Genomic DNA, 15,513 nt, shown 5'->3' with positions numbered 1-15,513 from the left:
TCTCTATCTCCGTTGATTCGCGCGCAACGGTGGCTGGTACGGTCCATAATAAGGGTGTCTGAAATCGCTTTACATTAAAATGTTCCTACAGTGAAAATAGGAGTTGACTTGTATTGTAGCCAACTGTAATGATATTTTACACAATATCAGAAAAATTATCTGACCCCCCAAAACTGATATTTCTGTCTCTTTGTAATTCGAAGTATGTGTAGGGCAGTCAGGGAACATACCGAACAGTAGAATTCTAAAAGTGTTATAGTGTGTGAGAGGTGGCCAGAAGATTCTTGGTCTGATGCCATTTTGTCTGATCTGATGACATCTTCTCTCCGTCCACTGCAGAGATGGGGTGGGGTGGGATTACTTCATTTTACATTCTGGGTATTATATAAATGAATACTCGTTCCTTTTGCAGCTGCAGCTGGTTCTTTCCTAGAAATAAAGACTAATTTTAACATAATATACGTGATATTCTTCACATTATTCTCTGCATAAACAGTGAATGTCCACATCAACACACTCAAACAAAAAGAGTGTTTTATCACAACCAATATTTCGACTTGTGTGTACTACGAGTCTACGACACTCCTTTTTTTGCTTGATTCAATCTTTTTGATTGAAGTCTCAGGTGTGCATTTACTTTTTGTAAGTGACACATCAACACTCTAACATGTACTGTAAGGTTACCAGATAATTTGTGTTATGTCATAAAATAGCTACTTATTGACTTATTGAACGTAGTTGTTTGGGTCACTAGCTAGCTGTATAAAAGTGAGTTGGAATCATTGGGCTAAAAACTGCAGCAATGAACTCTTGTTCACGGAAGTCCTGGTTAAAGCCATTATTCACTGGTGGTTGCTGCAACCAAAAAATCACATGAGCATATATTTCCAAGGTAGCGTACAAAGGTACTGATCCCAGTAGCTGAGTCAAATCAAGGTTATGCAGTCCTGGTGAGGGGAGTGAGTCACCCTAACAGTGCTTATTTCACCTTTGAATGGCTTTCACATAAATCACATAAAACATACATTTTAACTGGAAAGGCTTGCTATTACGACGTTCAGCCAGAGACTTGAGGAGACACAGCACTCTAATGAGGAGACACAGCACTCAAAAGAATCTTCCATAGAAATGAATGGGGTTAGTTTGTAACACAAACATGGCAGTCGTCTACACATATTCCTCCCCTTCCGCCACCAAAAGTTGACGTGAATACATCATGCCAATCATGTGGTACGTTGTGAATACATCGTGCCAATCATGTGGTATGTTGTGAATACATCATGCCAATCATATGGTATGTTGTGAATACATTATGCCAATCATGTGTTGTGATCTCGCAGCTGGAGCGAGGTTGGTGTATCGGACTTTGGTTCAGCACACCCCTGACATGTAGGAGAAACTAACCATGAAAACTCACAAGGACACCTTATGTCTAAGCATGGCCATGGGACGCATACTGGTCAATGCGAAGGATGCCACTTCACTGTGATGTGAACTCTCCAGACATTTTTCATGACTTTCATGTCAGAAATCTCCACTTTTCTCTTTGCACACAGGAAAAATGACTGAGCATTTTTTCCAGAGTCAAGACAATTTTCCTCAAAGAGAGTACATTTGGCTCTAATGAGTTTGGAGAGTAAAATTTTGAGTAAGAGAAAGAGCAAAGTCACAGAGTAACTGATCAATAGGCAGTGCTTGTGAAAGAAGTTAAGTTTCGTTTGTTCGCCATACTGTTCATCATCACTGCAGTTGAAGTGGATTTGGAAAAGACGATTTTGCAGGACGTTAAAAAGTAAGTAGTCTTCCAATCTCTCAGTTTTCACTTTCATATTATGTGTTTGGTGTTTATACAAATTCGCAAACTGTTGCATCAGTGATTCTCATTTTAACCGTGGTTTACATTTTGTGCTGAACAGGAATAACTTATAAGTGTTAACGTAGATAATTCATCAAATAGAAATTCCTCATACTCGTTCATTCATAGATAGGCTACTTTGTGAGGCTTTAATTGCTTTAAGACTAGCGAACTAAGCAATATGGCTGTTATAGCAAACGTAGCTTATGGGTGATGTTCCTGCTACATACTTTTTATGGAATGCTCGTCAGTGTGGCAGGTGTTGTGGATAAGATACATATTTTTAGTCTCTCTAGACAAAGCTGTAGGATTGTTGAACGGTACATGAACGTCAAATAACCGTGGTCAAGAGCTCCCATATTTGCCATGTTTTCGGACACCACATGTAAGTGACTCTAAATAGAGTGAAGTGGTGCGCTACCGTAACCAACTGTGATGTAGTTGATGAGGAAAGGCCATGGTACATAGGCCCAAATGATAATCACATTAATGTTCGAAATATACTGTTTTACTTAATAGTATTGGTTGGCTTTATGTTGCAAGGACGACAATTAACAGTAGAAGGCATGAGCTTTTTTCAGGCATGCTAACGTGCCTTGTACTGCACCGTGTAGGCCTACTTGACTCTGAATAGAGTGACGTTAACGTGGCGCTATTCCCTTAACCCACTCCGATGTTCTGGATGACCAAAGAGCACCATATTTTAAGAAAGGCACAATTAAAAGTTACTTTTTGAATTAATGACTGCAGCATTTTGTCTAAGAGCGTTGATCCTCTTATTTTTTTCTATCAAGTCATATTGTGATTGTGGTATTGTTTTATGATTTTTCTATTCTGTCAATATTTTTCATAGAGCAAAGCAAGGTTTAAATGACTGCATTCACATTATTTTTATGTTTTATCCAATCCACTTGTAGTTTTGTGAGTACACTGTTCTCTGGAAAGAACAATACCAAAGCACTGTTGCTTCATATTTTTTGTGATTTCAGGCGGGCCAACCGTGGACAGAGATCCTTACAAAGAAGATAACTAGTTGAGTGATGAACGCCAGTGTCAGGAAGCAATAGCTCTGATGAAGCACACAGCTGATGAATCCGTGGTGAAGGAAAAGATGAGGTTGACCTTGTCTATATCGTCAGAAGATTTTGCATGATCCTGACAAGTCATCTGATATTCTAAACATTTTCCCATGATTCATGGACATACCTTGCCTGGTGAGTCTCACAGTAGACATACAAATTTTAAATTCAGTGGTGTATCTTTGCAGTAATCCATAACTTGTTTCTATTTTGTCTTTTTTTGTAGATTGAGCAGGATTTTACACTACTTTTTGGTGACTCAACTTCTGCAAAGCTGTTTGAGAAATGGTCCACCAACATAAAACCAAAGGTCATGCACAGAGTCGTGGCCTGACACAGACTGGGGAGCTCCAAGACCTCGTCCAGAATGCTGTAGCTACTGAAATTGAAGAAGGTAACTATAATGACTATGCCAAAATACATTTTACATAAAAGTCATTACCGGATTTGTAGACACAGAGGAACCTAAATCAATGTGTTAGTGGTGAGTGGCTAAAGTTTGTTTGAAAATGCTATTCCTTAACCGTAAATGTAGGCAAAGGAGATTACTGGGGTCTTAGACCAGTTCATTTTGTTTTCTATTTCTCCAGGTTGGGACAGTGACATGTCTTCCATTCTCTTGCTGGTCCACCTTCTACCACCTTCGAGTCAAGGGCGCAAAAGACCAGAGAAGATTTCAGCTATGGAGGTTGGTGTCGAGGTGGCTGAAAAGTTTGAAGTGCCTGTTAGGACTAAGGTTTTAAAAGTTTAATGGGCTAAACGCAATGGAGCTGTGTTTAGGCCCGGATTGGCTGTGTGTGTGAGAACTGATAATGAGATGCCAGTGTTCCATGTCATTCAAAAGGTTGTTATGAAAGATGAGCAAGTTCTTTTGGTAACAGTTGCTCTGAAAAACATTGTTTAGATGAACATACCCATGCTTTCAAGGTCTCGCATACTACTGAGGCACCATTTGTCTTGGATGTTCAGACTCTTTTGTACCACAAGATCTTTGATATACTGATGTCCTATGATTGTAATTCTGATTATTGTGCCTTATTGTTTCATGTAATTGCTCTGCTCCGCTGTTCTTTGTCCTTCACTACTTTTCAAAGTTATCGTGTAGTGGAGTTTTATAATGTATATAATGTGCTTTTCTATTTTATATTTTTATACTATTTTTTTTTTCTCCAAGTTATAAATGATTGAATTGTAAAAAGAAAACAAGTGGCTGAGAAATAAACTGAGACATGGGCATACAGTTTGTTGATTTTTATTTAGTAAAGTCTGTTAGATATTATTGTGCACTCTTTTGCACCCCTGTCAGTGCTGGGCCCTTAGACTCATCCTAACTGATTTAGCCCCCACGGCCCTGGAGACTAATCCTAGCCGTTCCTCCTGGCCCATCTTAAACTTGAGGGATATCTAAAGAAACTCTAGAAAACTATGTGGGTCAAAGCATAACAATTTATTTGTCAGACACAAGCTATTCATCCAATACATTATAGAAGGTACATCTAAATGAATAATGTGAAAGTTACGAAAACAGGTTAAAGGAACATTTAGGAAATCATATGAAGCAATCAGAGAATGAACATACCAGCTCAGAGGATGATGACTACACACCTTAGTGGTGTGGGAGATTCTGACTACAGAATGGCTCCTAGAATGCTCTGTGAACCTCACTTAAATACGGTAGGCTACCTAGTTTGTGGTTGGTTACATTGATATGGATCACATGATTGGAGGTCAGCTGATTTGGGATCACATGGTTGGAGGTCATCTGATTTGAGAGTACTTTGATGAGACTTGAGACCATTGTTGTAGTGAGTGCATTAATCAAGACATGACAAGGTACACATTAATTACATTTCCTGCTTCCTAGTTAGTTTCTCCTGTGAAAAAGGCAAAGGTTAGAGATATAATCAAAAGTTGTTGTAGCAGCAATATGTGACAATGGGCCCACCATGAGGTCAGACCATCATGTGGTAGGGTAATTAATCAACAGTTCACATGATCAGGAGTTTGATCAGTATGGAAACATTAGGACTCCTTACAGTCCTCTCTGGGCTGATACAGGAAGATAGCAGCACAAGATAGGGGCCCCCGTCCCTATATAGACCCTTAAACTGCATAAACAAACAGATGCATTCCTAAGGCCTGTCCGATGCCGATGGCATTGAAAACAACATTGAGCTAATGGTAACTTGGGGACAAGCTAAAAATAAAAAAACAAGTTTTTCAGTCTTTTTGTAGAGTGTTACGCAAAAAGTCTGATTAATATTCATGTCAAAGTATCTGCATTGGTTTTGAATGTTAAAAATGTGGTGAAGCAGTACCCTAATTTTAAAAATGTGGTGAAGCAGTACAGTGGTAAACATTCCCTGTCCCAAGTTCCTTGAAACATGTTGCTGGCATGAAATTGAATATGATTCATATGAATTTGATATGTTGTCTATGTCCTTTTTGCTGCTAAATATGGGTTTACAAGACTTGTATATGATCACATTCTGTTTATATTTGCATTTTACACAACGTCCCAACTTTTTCTGATTTGTACAATTAATTTATTGATTGCTTTTTGACCAGTCTTTTACCCCGGGCCCTGGAAGCCCTGGGCAAATGACAAAAGGCCAATAACAAAAATTGTTTGAAATTATCACAATTATGGGTATGTGTCTGTGAATGAGTGTATGTATGTATCAAGGATGGAAATTAAATATTTTTTTCCACTTACCACTGTGGCTGGGATTCCAAAATCTACCAGCCAGTCAACCATTTTACCAGCCACTAGGCCTATGGTATGAAAATTTGATATCATGACCAAAATGATCACGGTTATTGGTATTATTGCGATATGATTTTCTAAATCTACCACCAATGTTGGACATAACTCATAATTGGCCTGTCCTTCATGCCCAGTATACTGTATACTGTACTATAGCAACAACTAAAGGTCAGCAGAATAGGGCCCGGTTCCCTGATAACGATGTATACATGCTATACCACACAGGGACAAACATAATAGTAATTATTTAAGATTAGCCTAGATTGTTGCACTGTTTTCATGTTTGTTGCAAGATGTATGACCATATTAGGCTTAGGCTATACATCATGCCTATTCTTTGCTACTTGTGAAAGTCCCGTTGTGTGCTGTCTGCACAATAGTGTTTTGGGGTGTCACTGAAGAAGACGTTTGAAGTTGAGGAAGATGTCGAGTAAGATAGTGAGGAAATGTGTATAGGCTTAAATAACATAGCCACAGATTTTGACCTTATAATAAAAAAGAATCAGAAACTATTCTGGCAATGTCTCGTTTCATACTTAATTGCATTTTAATCACATTATTATGGACATTAAATGTATGCTATTTTGTACGCTAAAATCCATTACAAGTAGCCTAAATATAATAAAGAATGGTAAAGTAAGTTTGTTGATATTTCCCTGTATGTCCTGCTGGTGACCTCAGTGAGAAGTACCTGTTACGACGCTCTTAGCTATTAATGAGTACTCTGGATCACTCATAGATCTGCGAGTGTTTTTACTCACAGTCCGCAAATCTTAAGACGTTCGTAAGAGGGACTTTACGACCTACTTAGGCTTATGATGATTCGGGGAACTGGGCCAGTGTCATAAAGGTGGTGTAGCTCCTGTCCTGGAGCTCCAACTTTATATACATCATCTAATTTTAATATTTACAGATATTTTTGTATATTGAGAGAATGTGCACTTATTTTAGTAAATTGTGTGCTCATTTTACTAAATTGTGGTCTTATTTTAATAGATTGTGATTGTGTGCACAATGTATTGTGTTCTCGTTTTACTCTTGTTTTATTAGATTGTGCACTCAATTTAGTCAATTCTTCAGTCATTCCTCTTCGTTGCTGTGGCCGTTTATGATCCAATAAGCAACATATCAACATACCAAGCATTTTCATAAAATAAGCTCATCTCTATTAATCTAGCCTAATATATGGCTACATTGACAAACTCTTAGCCATGAGCTGTGTATCCTCTGATTTGCCAGACCTGACGAGCCAGACCCACATTAAAATGTAGGGTCTGGGCACTCACCGTTCACAGTGCTCAGTCCGAGGGGCAGGATAATCAGTTGTCTTTCAAATTCCCTCTGCACGCAATAGGACAGTGGCAGTGCTATGAGTCCCATGCATTTCCCACCAGCGGAGCTAGTTGGCTAGTTCAAACGTTTGCCAACTTAATAAAAGCTTAACTCGTGTCACACTGTTCACCAGCAGCAACATCCATTTTATTTGTTTTCAAGTAGCAGGGAATTCAAGCCAAACCGTTGCAACTCTGCCATCAATCATTGTGTTAAGCCCACCTAACGACTCTATACACGATTTCATTGGCCTGATTAAGTTTCGATTTCTGGAGCTTACAAGCCAACGAAGAGATGCTAGACCAGACATGTAATTTGCTGCCGCTAGGGGCTCGTCTAGATTTCTAGGCTAGGACTGTTTAAAAGATAAGAAAAATCCAGTGGTGTAGTGGGGATTTTTAAAGTGGGGGTACGCTATGTTAATAACATCATTGCAAAAACGGTCACACTCGAACCTCCACATAGGCCTACCTCCAATGTCTATCAAATCTGTGATTGGTGTCGCCATAGTCTTGATGTCCCCCCTCCATTCTGTGATTGGTTCCTTGTTCAGGTGAAAATCAGGTCCATGGAATCCAGGCTGCCTAGCAGCACGAATAAAATCATGTGCGTAAGGCAGCCCAGGCTACACACTGTGGGCAGTGTAGCTCAATTTGAGGGGGCGTCATATCAATGTCATTGCAAATGATTAAAATGCAGAGGTGCACAGTCAATGAAACAAAACAAAAAAATAACAGAAAGAACATTGGGCAGGCAAGTGCCAGTCATTGCTGTCTTTGAAAAGTTTTTGTTTGGATGAAAGTAGCTGCACCAATCGTAAGTTTTTCCTAAAGTTGTTTAGTGCGCAAATTCACCGTTGGGTCATTACATGGTTATTGTAACGATTTGATAGCGACACATTCAGTTGTCCAATCAAAGGTTTATTCGCGGAAGCGGGAATCAGCCAAACACATCACCAAGTTTGTTAGCAATACATTGTGCACATAATCTATTAAAATAAGACCACAATTTAGTAAAATGAGCACACAATTTACTAAAATAAGTGCACATTCTCTCAATATACAAAAATATCTGTAAATATTAAAATTAGATTATGTATATATTTTTTATTTGTTTTTATTGAGTTTTCTTTGCTCGGGGAATCACATTGTTTACATCAGTTATATTTTAAGGTCAGAAAATAACAGTTCTTAAAAAATAACAAGTATTTTGATGGTTGAAGCAGAACATTAGATCTCATCAGGTGTCTTGTATAAGTACATTTCTATATGCATTCCCCCGTATAAGAATACATGTGAACATACATTCAGACACGCACACACCCACACACAAACATACATACATACATATACATATATACACAGCCAGAAGTCCATGCAAGCGCATATGGAAATGCATAAATGTGCAAGTACAATCTTACATTCTTGTATGTTTACGCCAGCACACACCGTACATACATACATACAAGCATGCGTACGGCAATTCATACATACTCAAGTGGCTACATACAGGTATATATTCATAAACACTCATTTACATTATCTCATATATACATACCATACAGGCCACAAGTCAATCTACATTATCTTCCATCAGATCATTATTACATTTGAAACATAGATCACAGTCATCATTTATCGTGTGATCTAACTATAGCATGCAATATTACTGTGGATTTTTTTTTTCATTTTGTGCCAAATGTTTGGGGTACCTGTGTATATGGAGTTAGACATTTGTTCTAGACTCAATAATGTTTCAAATGTTTGTAGCCATGTTCTTACATTAATGTTGATAATGGTCTTCCAATTGACTGCTATGACCTTCTTGGCACTCATCAGGCCAATAGATACAGTTTTTTTCTTGAAGGGGGGCCAGTACATATTGTCCATATAATTAAAAATGCATAAGCTAGGGTCTAGAGATATCTTTTCTTTAGTAATCATAGATAAGTTTAATATGACATTCTTCCAACATGTTTGTCATTTAGGGCATTCCCAGATCATGTGGAAGTACGTTCCTTTCACTTTGTTACAGTGCCAACAATTGTCATCATTCTGTAAACCCATAAGTGCAAGTTTCCTTGGAGTGTAGTATATTCTATTGACAAACTTAAAATTTATAGTTTTATTGCGTGCAGAATTGGATCTTATGCATTTTCTGCCAAATTGATTGCCAACTGTCTGAATCTATATTTGTCTTTAAATCTTTCTCCCAGATCTTTTCTAACGATGTAACAGCATCACTTTTACAGTTGTTTATTATCTTATAAATGTTGCTGCTCAAGTGTGTCCCCTTTTTCATTATTACCATAAGACGTTTTTCTATATTGGATAGTTCTGGGAGTTGTATGCGTTGTCCAAAACGTTTTGTAAGTTGTGATCTGATTTGAAGGTATAACCAGAAGTCTTTGTTTGTAAATTCAAAATTGTTTTTCAGTTGTTCAAAGGACATTATAGTGACTTCAGAAAAAAATCTATCTACCTGTGCACACACCTTGGAAACTACATGATAATGATGATGGTAGTTGTGAATAGTAGCAACCAAAGTCTGAAGTACCATCACAGAGGCTAGCTACTGGTGTTTCTTACTGCAGCTTCTTCTGCTGTGTAAGTAGTTAATGTTAGTCTTTTCACAACAGCGACACCTCTGTTCAGGAGAATATTGCAACTAGTGTTGCGACCACCACGCGCGAGTATAAATGGTTACGGCGCTTCTGTGACGTCACATTGTCGCGCTACTGGTCGGGTGCGTCGAGTATGTGGGACGTAACGCGGAACGACGAGCTGCATAGTTTTTTAATGCCGTTATGCATGGTGGAGTGCTACAGCATTCTCGTATTTAATTTTATGACAAAGAGGCCTAATTTGAGACGTTTGCGTGATGCGTTGTTATCACTGCTAACAACGCTTGTTATATAAAAGCTACAGTTGGCAAGATTTTTTTGATCATATTCAGGGCTTTGAACCAGAATTTTTTGCTAATTGGTTCGTTCTGAACAGAAACAGTATTTTAACGTTTCCGGTTTGGTTCTCACCCTAAAATTGGCGTTCCCGAACCGAACAAAAAAATATTGTTACTGAACCGGTTAATAACGTTCCATGTCAGCTGTCGGACAAAAATATATGTATTCTTTCAAACTGGCTATTAATAGTCACAAAATTGTCTTTTAGACTCTATCTTACAACAAACATAATAAAACACTAGGCCTCTGCTTTATCATCAGAGAACAAGGTAGAATACTCATCCAATATGTCATCTTGTAACACATGTGCATGCAAGCATACACCAGTGTCTTCAATGCTGTCATATATACAGTATATTTTTGGTGGGTACTGTAATATTGGATTCTTGGATGCTTTCCCATTGTCTAAATGCCAAAATGAGGACTATTACATTTTTCCAAATAAATTAAAGCTATAGCCTTAACATTAATGCTAGTTTATGTTACAATGTTCATCACGGCCTAGTAAAAAGAGAAAACAGGTGAAATGAAATCATTGAGATTTGGAGACTTACAGTTTTCCTCAGTCGCTTTGGTGCTATTCTCACATCACTAATAACATTTGCACAGCAGAGTGCATTTCTCAAAACAATTAGTGCAAACTGCAAAACCTAGTGGATAACCTGTAAAAGCACGTCACTTGCTCAAAATGGATAGCCCATTCCTCAAAAGCAAGTCTTCATGTCAATGAAACTGCCAGTGTCATCAAAATGAGAAGTCTTGACACCATCGTTTATGAACAAGACAGTCAAATGGCTTTGTCATGTTTTCATTATGACAGTTTATTCTCTCAGTGTTTTCCAATGCAAAAAAAAAGGTCAGAACTCGGTGACACTACCTGAACATGCTCAAGACAGCACTAAACAGTACTTATACAGCCATTTGAAAACTACAGTAAAGTTAGAAATTGCTGTAGTTAGGGGAGTAAGTGAGTACAAGACACTGAGTTTCACAGTTTGATATGCTCTTTGCAATTCTATAGCATTGTGACAGAATTTGATAACTAGTTCACCAATTTTGTATGTAATGACTCAAGCAATGAAATGAAGACTATTAGTTTTATTGGGAATGACTATTCAGCATCCATAAGTATAATTCATTTTGACTGACATGACAAAGCAACTGATACATGTCCAAAAGCATTTGCAATTTCTTCAGAGGAAGGAGAAATTGCTACTATTTGTGAACAAATGACTAAATATTGTGGAGGTTGAACTAATAGTCATGAGAATTTTCATTCTGATCTGAGAACAGCACCAAAGCGACTGAGAAAAACTGTAATAGGCCTTTTGATTGCCTGCTAGTGGCAAGCTCCGTCTGTCTGCACTCTCCATGTATTCATTGAATGACAGGAGGTGACCCTCACCATTTTATTGAAGACACAAACCTTCCCAGGAAAACCGGTTACCACTATTTTAAAAATCGTTTCTGTTCCGGAACATACTGTAAAAAAAATCATAAAGTTTCTGGTTTCATTTTTGTTCCTAGCAAAATGGCAAAAGTTTCTGGTTTTCAAAAGTTCCATGAAGCCTTGATCATATTCATTGAAACCGACACTATGCTCCGACAGAACAACATAAATAAGCCGCATCAAACCCACACTTATACCTCCATGTGAGGGATCGAGCAGTCGACACAGGGAGCCAGGATTGCAAATTGCTCAAAAATGGTTTTATTACCAAAAATCAATAAATTACTTTTTTTAAATACATTTCTGTGCCCAAAATAAGGGTATCTAAACAAAATAAACATTAACCTCCGACATGAACACACAGCAAGAACTAACAAAATGAGACAAAGGGAAACTTAAATACAGACTGGACAGACCATGAATAACTAAAAGGGGAACACCACAAAATCAATTAACTTTCAGACATTACCAAAACATTCAAAAAAATAACCACACATAATGCTAGCAATAAATAAACTACACAAAGACATCTCGGCATAAACACAAAAGAATCCAACCAGAAAGCTCCAGTCAATAAACACGAAAGGCTTCTCCTTCCCCCATGGCAAAGTAGTGAAATGGATGTGGCCATAGATAATTTAAACCAGCGGAACTTGCCGCTCCGTCTTGACAGTCAGGAAGTCCGCCCGACCAAATACCATAGCCACACAGCTCCCGGAGTCGGGCCGCGACTCAAACAGGAACGCCACAAACATGATACATGGCAAATCAACAAAATGCATTAAATAACAAACTTAAGCTAATTAACAACAGAACACAATTGATAAGTTATGCACTCAACCACACAATCACATACTATTGAACTAAGCAATAAAGTCTGTATGTTGTATGAAATCAAAAGTCTATGTGTTGCGTTTTTACTTGGTTGCCACATAGTGTTGCTAAACGTAGAGGGGGCGTGAATGTAGACATGTAAACATCAAAATGTGTGAGCATATAATTATGAAAAATCAACAGAAGATTTAATGAAAAAGGGAGCGTTAGTGCGTTCGGTGTGTGGCCGCTATGGCGACCATCACACTCCACCTATAGCCTGTTATTTGTTTTGCAAAAATCCACAAATTGTTCGGGTGCTCGGTGGTAGTGGGGGAGGGGCATGAGAGTTGTAAACATTCAAAATTTTGACTAAGTCCCCTCAATCTGTCAGATTTGCCAACTGCAGCTTTAATAAATGCATATTAAAATGGTCAAAACAATGCTCCAAGAAGTGTGTGTGTGTGGGCCACGCCCACTACACCCCTCTTTCATGTGATAGCCTATCTTTGTGATGAGTAGGCTACTTCAGGAGTAGTTCAACAAACAAGAATGGGTGTCTGTCTGCCTCATAGCTCTAAATGTGTGTTCCATGAAGGTCACAGGCCAGATTAAATTGTAGGCCTACAGCGAATCAACAAGAGAAAACTGCACTGAGAATGTTGATATTAGACCAGATATTAGACCTACCTGCTGTTGGTCTGAAGAGCCTATCTGTTGTTAAATTTGTCTCCTGTGGTTTAAAAACAATATGCTGTGGTCTAGTCTAGTTCTAGTCATCAACAGAAAATGAACGGATTGAAAAAAGAAGAATGGATTAGGCGTGACATTTCTTGTGTGTGCATGAGAGCGTGAGATTGGTGCTGAAAACATGAGTGTCACGCCAGATACATCAGAGTTGTCATTTGTCAACCCTTGATGAGGGCACATACAGTGCATACGGACAGGGCTGGGCGGAAGGCATGGGCAATCTGGGCAATTGCCTAGGGCGCCAAACTACCCGGGCTACAACATGGAAAACACATTGATTGTCAAATAATGGCATAGCCGGTTTATGAGCAGCAAGTAATTCATTTTCAGTTATAGGCTATTGGTTAAATAACAGTCATGAATGAGACGTTCAAAGCCTAGGCTAGTGCTGCACTGCAGAATACAGAAAAGTGCACAGATTGAAAAATGTTTCTCCCCCATTACGGTGCTGATTTTCAGCCTGAATCACCAGGTTGCTAGCAGTGGAACGTAGAGGGTGTCACCGAATCAGGGGAGCCCTGAGCTTGTTTCCCCGAAATAAGACGGTCCTAATGTCATGTTTAAATGCACACCTAACAGACGGAATCGTATTCAATAGGTGGTCCAATATCTGCATACCGGTAATAGCCTGTAGGCTAATAATAATAATTAATTGTAGGCTACCTTTTTTCTGTGTCGCAATTGTCCCGCAAAATTTATTTATTTTTCCGTGCATACGGAAAGTATTCACAGCACTTCACTTTGTCCACATTTTGTTGTATTTCAGACTCATCTTAATATGGATTCAACTATTTATTTTTCTCATCAATCTACATACACACAATACTCCAACACCCCACAAAATAGCAAGTGTTTGGAGTGTTTTGTAAATGTATAAAAAATAAAAGACTGAAATATACCATTTACATAAGTATTCACACCTTTTGTTATGACACTTGCCATTGAGCTCTGGTGCATCCTACTTCTATCAATGGTCCTTGACATGCTTCTACAACTTGATTGGAGTCCACCTATGCCTAATTCACTTGACATTATTAGGAGAGGCACACATCTCTTTATATAAGGTCTCACAGTTGACGGTCAGAGTGAAAACCAAGCCACATGGTCGAGAGAATTGTCCGTAGACCTGCGAGACAGGGTTGTGTGAAGACAGATCTGGGGAAGGATACAATAACATTTCTGCAGCATTGGAAGTGCCCAAGAGCACGGTAGCATCCATCATTCTCAAATGGAAAAGTTTGGAACAACCAACAGTCTTCCTAGATCTGGCCGCTCAGCCTAACTGAGTAATCCGGAACAATGGACCAAGGACCCAATGGTCACTATGAATGAGATCTAGAGTTCCTTTCAAGAAGATGAGAGAAGCGTAAAGAACGACAAAACAAAGACTGAACTATTTGGACACAATTCCCAGTGGTAAAAACTAGGCACTGCACTGATGCTTGTCCTTCTTTACGCTTCCTTCATCTTCTGTGTGTAGATTGATGAGAAAAAATAAATAATTGAATCCATTTTAAGATGAGTCTGAAACATAACAAAATGTGGAAAAAGTGAAGCACTGTGAATACTTTCCGTATGCACTATATACAAACAAAACGCAAACTCTTTATGAGTGCAAGTAGGCCTACCAGGAAATTATTGGGTCATTCCTCTTCGTTGCTGTGGCCATTAATGATCCAGTCAGCAACATAACCAGACAAACCGCAAACCCTTGATGCGAGCACCCACAAATACATACTAATTCTTTAGTCATTCCTCTTCATTGCTGTGGCCATTTATGATCCGATCAGCGACATATCATAATACCATAATACCAAGCACAATCATAAAATAAACTAGGTGTACCGCAGAGCTGTGTGTGTGTGTGTCTTTATGTGTGTGTGTGTGTTTACATGCGTGCATGTGTGCTTGCGTGCATGTCTGTGTGCATGTGGGTGTGTCTTTATGTGTGTGTGTGTGTGTGCGTGCATATGTGTGTGTGTACGTGTGGAATTCCACAAAACTTGTCATGCATTCAGGCGGTGTCATAAATAGAGTCACTTGAAATAGAGTACCGAAGCCATGACCTAAACGAACTAATCTAGGTAACCATAGTGGTGGCTTTCTTAATTTATTTAAATATTTGTACAACGTTTCTAAGATATTAGTACATTTTTTTTTTACACTGTAGAAATCACATACTACACCTAGGGTTGCCACATTTGATTTGTGAAAATCAAAAAAGTTATGATTTTGATTAATGTTAAATAAACTTTTAAATAGCCTTTAATTATACTAGGCCTATTACTGGTTTAAAATTATAATTTATTAACAAATGCTGCAAATGCTATACTGTTTAACTATAAATGGTGCATTCATTGTCACTTTAAGGTCACTGAGTCTAAACAGTTCTTATAATGCCCTTTCACCAGCTCTTTTAAGATATAAGGCTAATCCATAAAACATTAACAATACTATGCATAATACTAAGTTGTTACCCCTCCGAAAAGTTACCCATTTTCACCC

General features: G+C 38.4%; 1 long non-coding RNA gene across 1 annotated transcript; it reads left to right on the top strand.

The window, feature by feature from the left end:
* The first annotated feature begins 1,375 nt into the window (after positions 1-1,375).
* Positions 1,376-4,114, top strand: LOC125292537. Its single transcript, XR_007193209.1, has 4 exons — positions 1,376-1,792; positions 2,845-3,069; positions 3,161-3,328; positions 3,525-4,114. It is a non-coding gene; the product is annotated as an uncharacterized LOC125292537 (long non-coding RNA).
* Positions 4,115-15,513: the final 11,399 nt, after the last annotated feature.

This window comes from Alosa alosa, chromosome 3, assembly GCF_017589495.1.
Source record: "Alosa alosa isolate M-15738 ecotype Scorff River chromosome 3, AALO_Geno_1.1, whole genome shotgun sequence".
Classification (NCBI taxonomy): Eukaryota; Metazoa; Chordata; class Actinopteri; order Clupeiformes; family Clupeidae; genus Alosa; species Alosa alosa.
The sequence above is the reverse complement of the archived record's forward strand: the minus strand, read 5'-3'. Positions and strand labels throughout refer to the sequence as shown.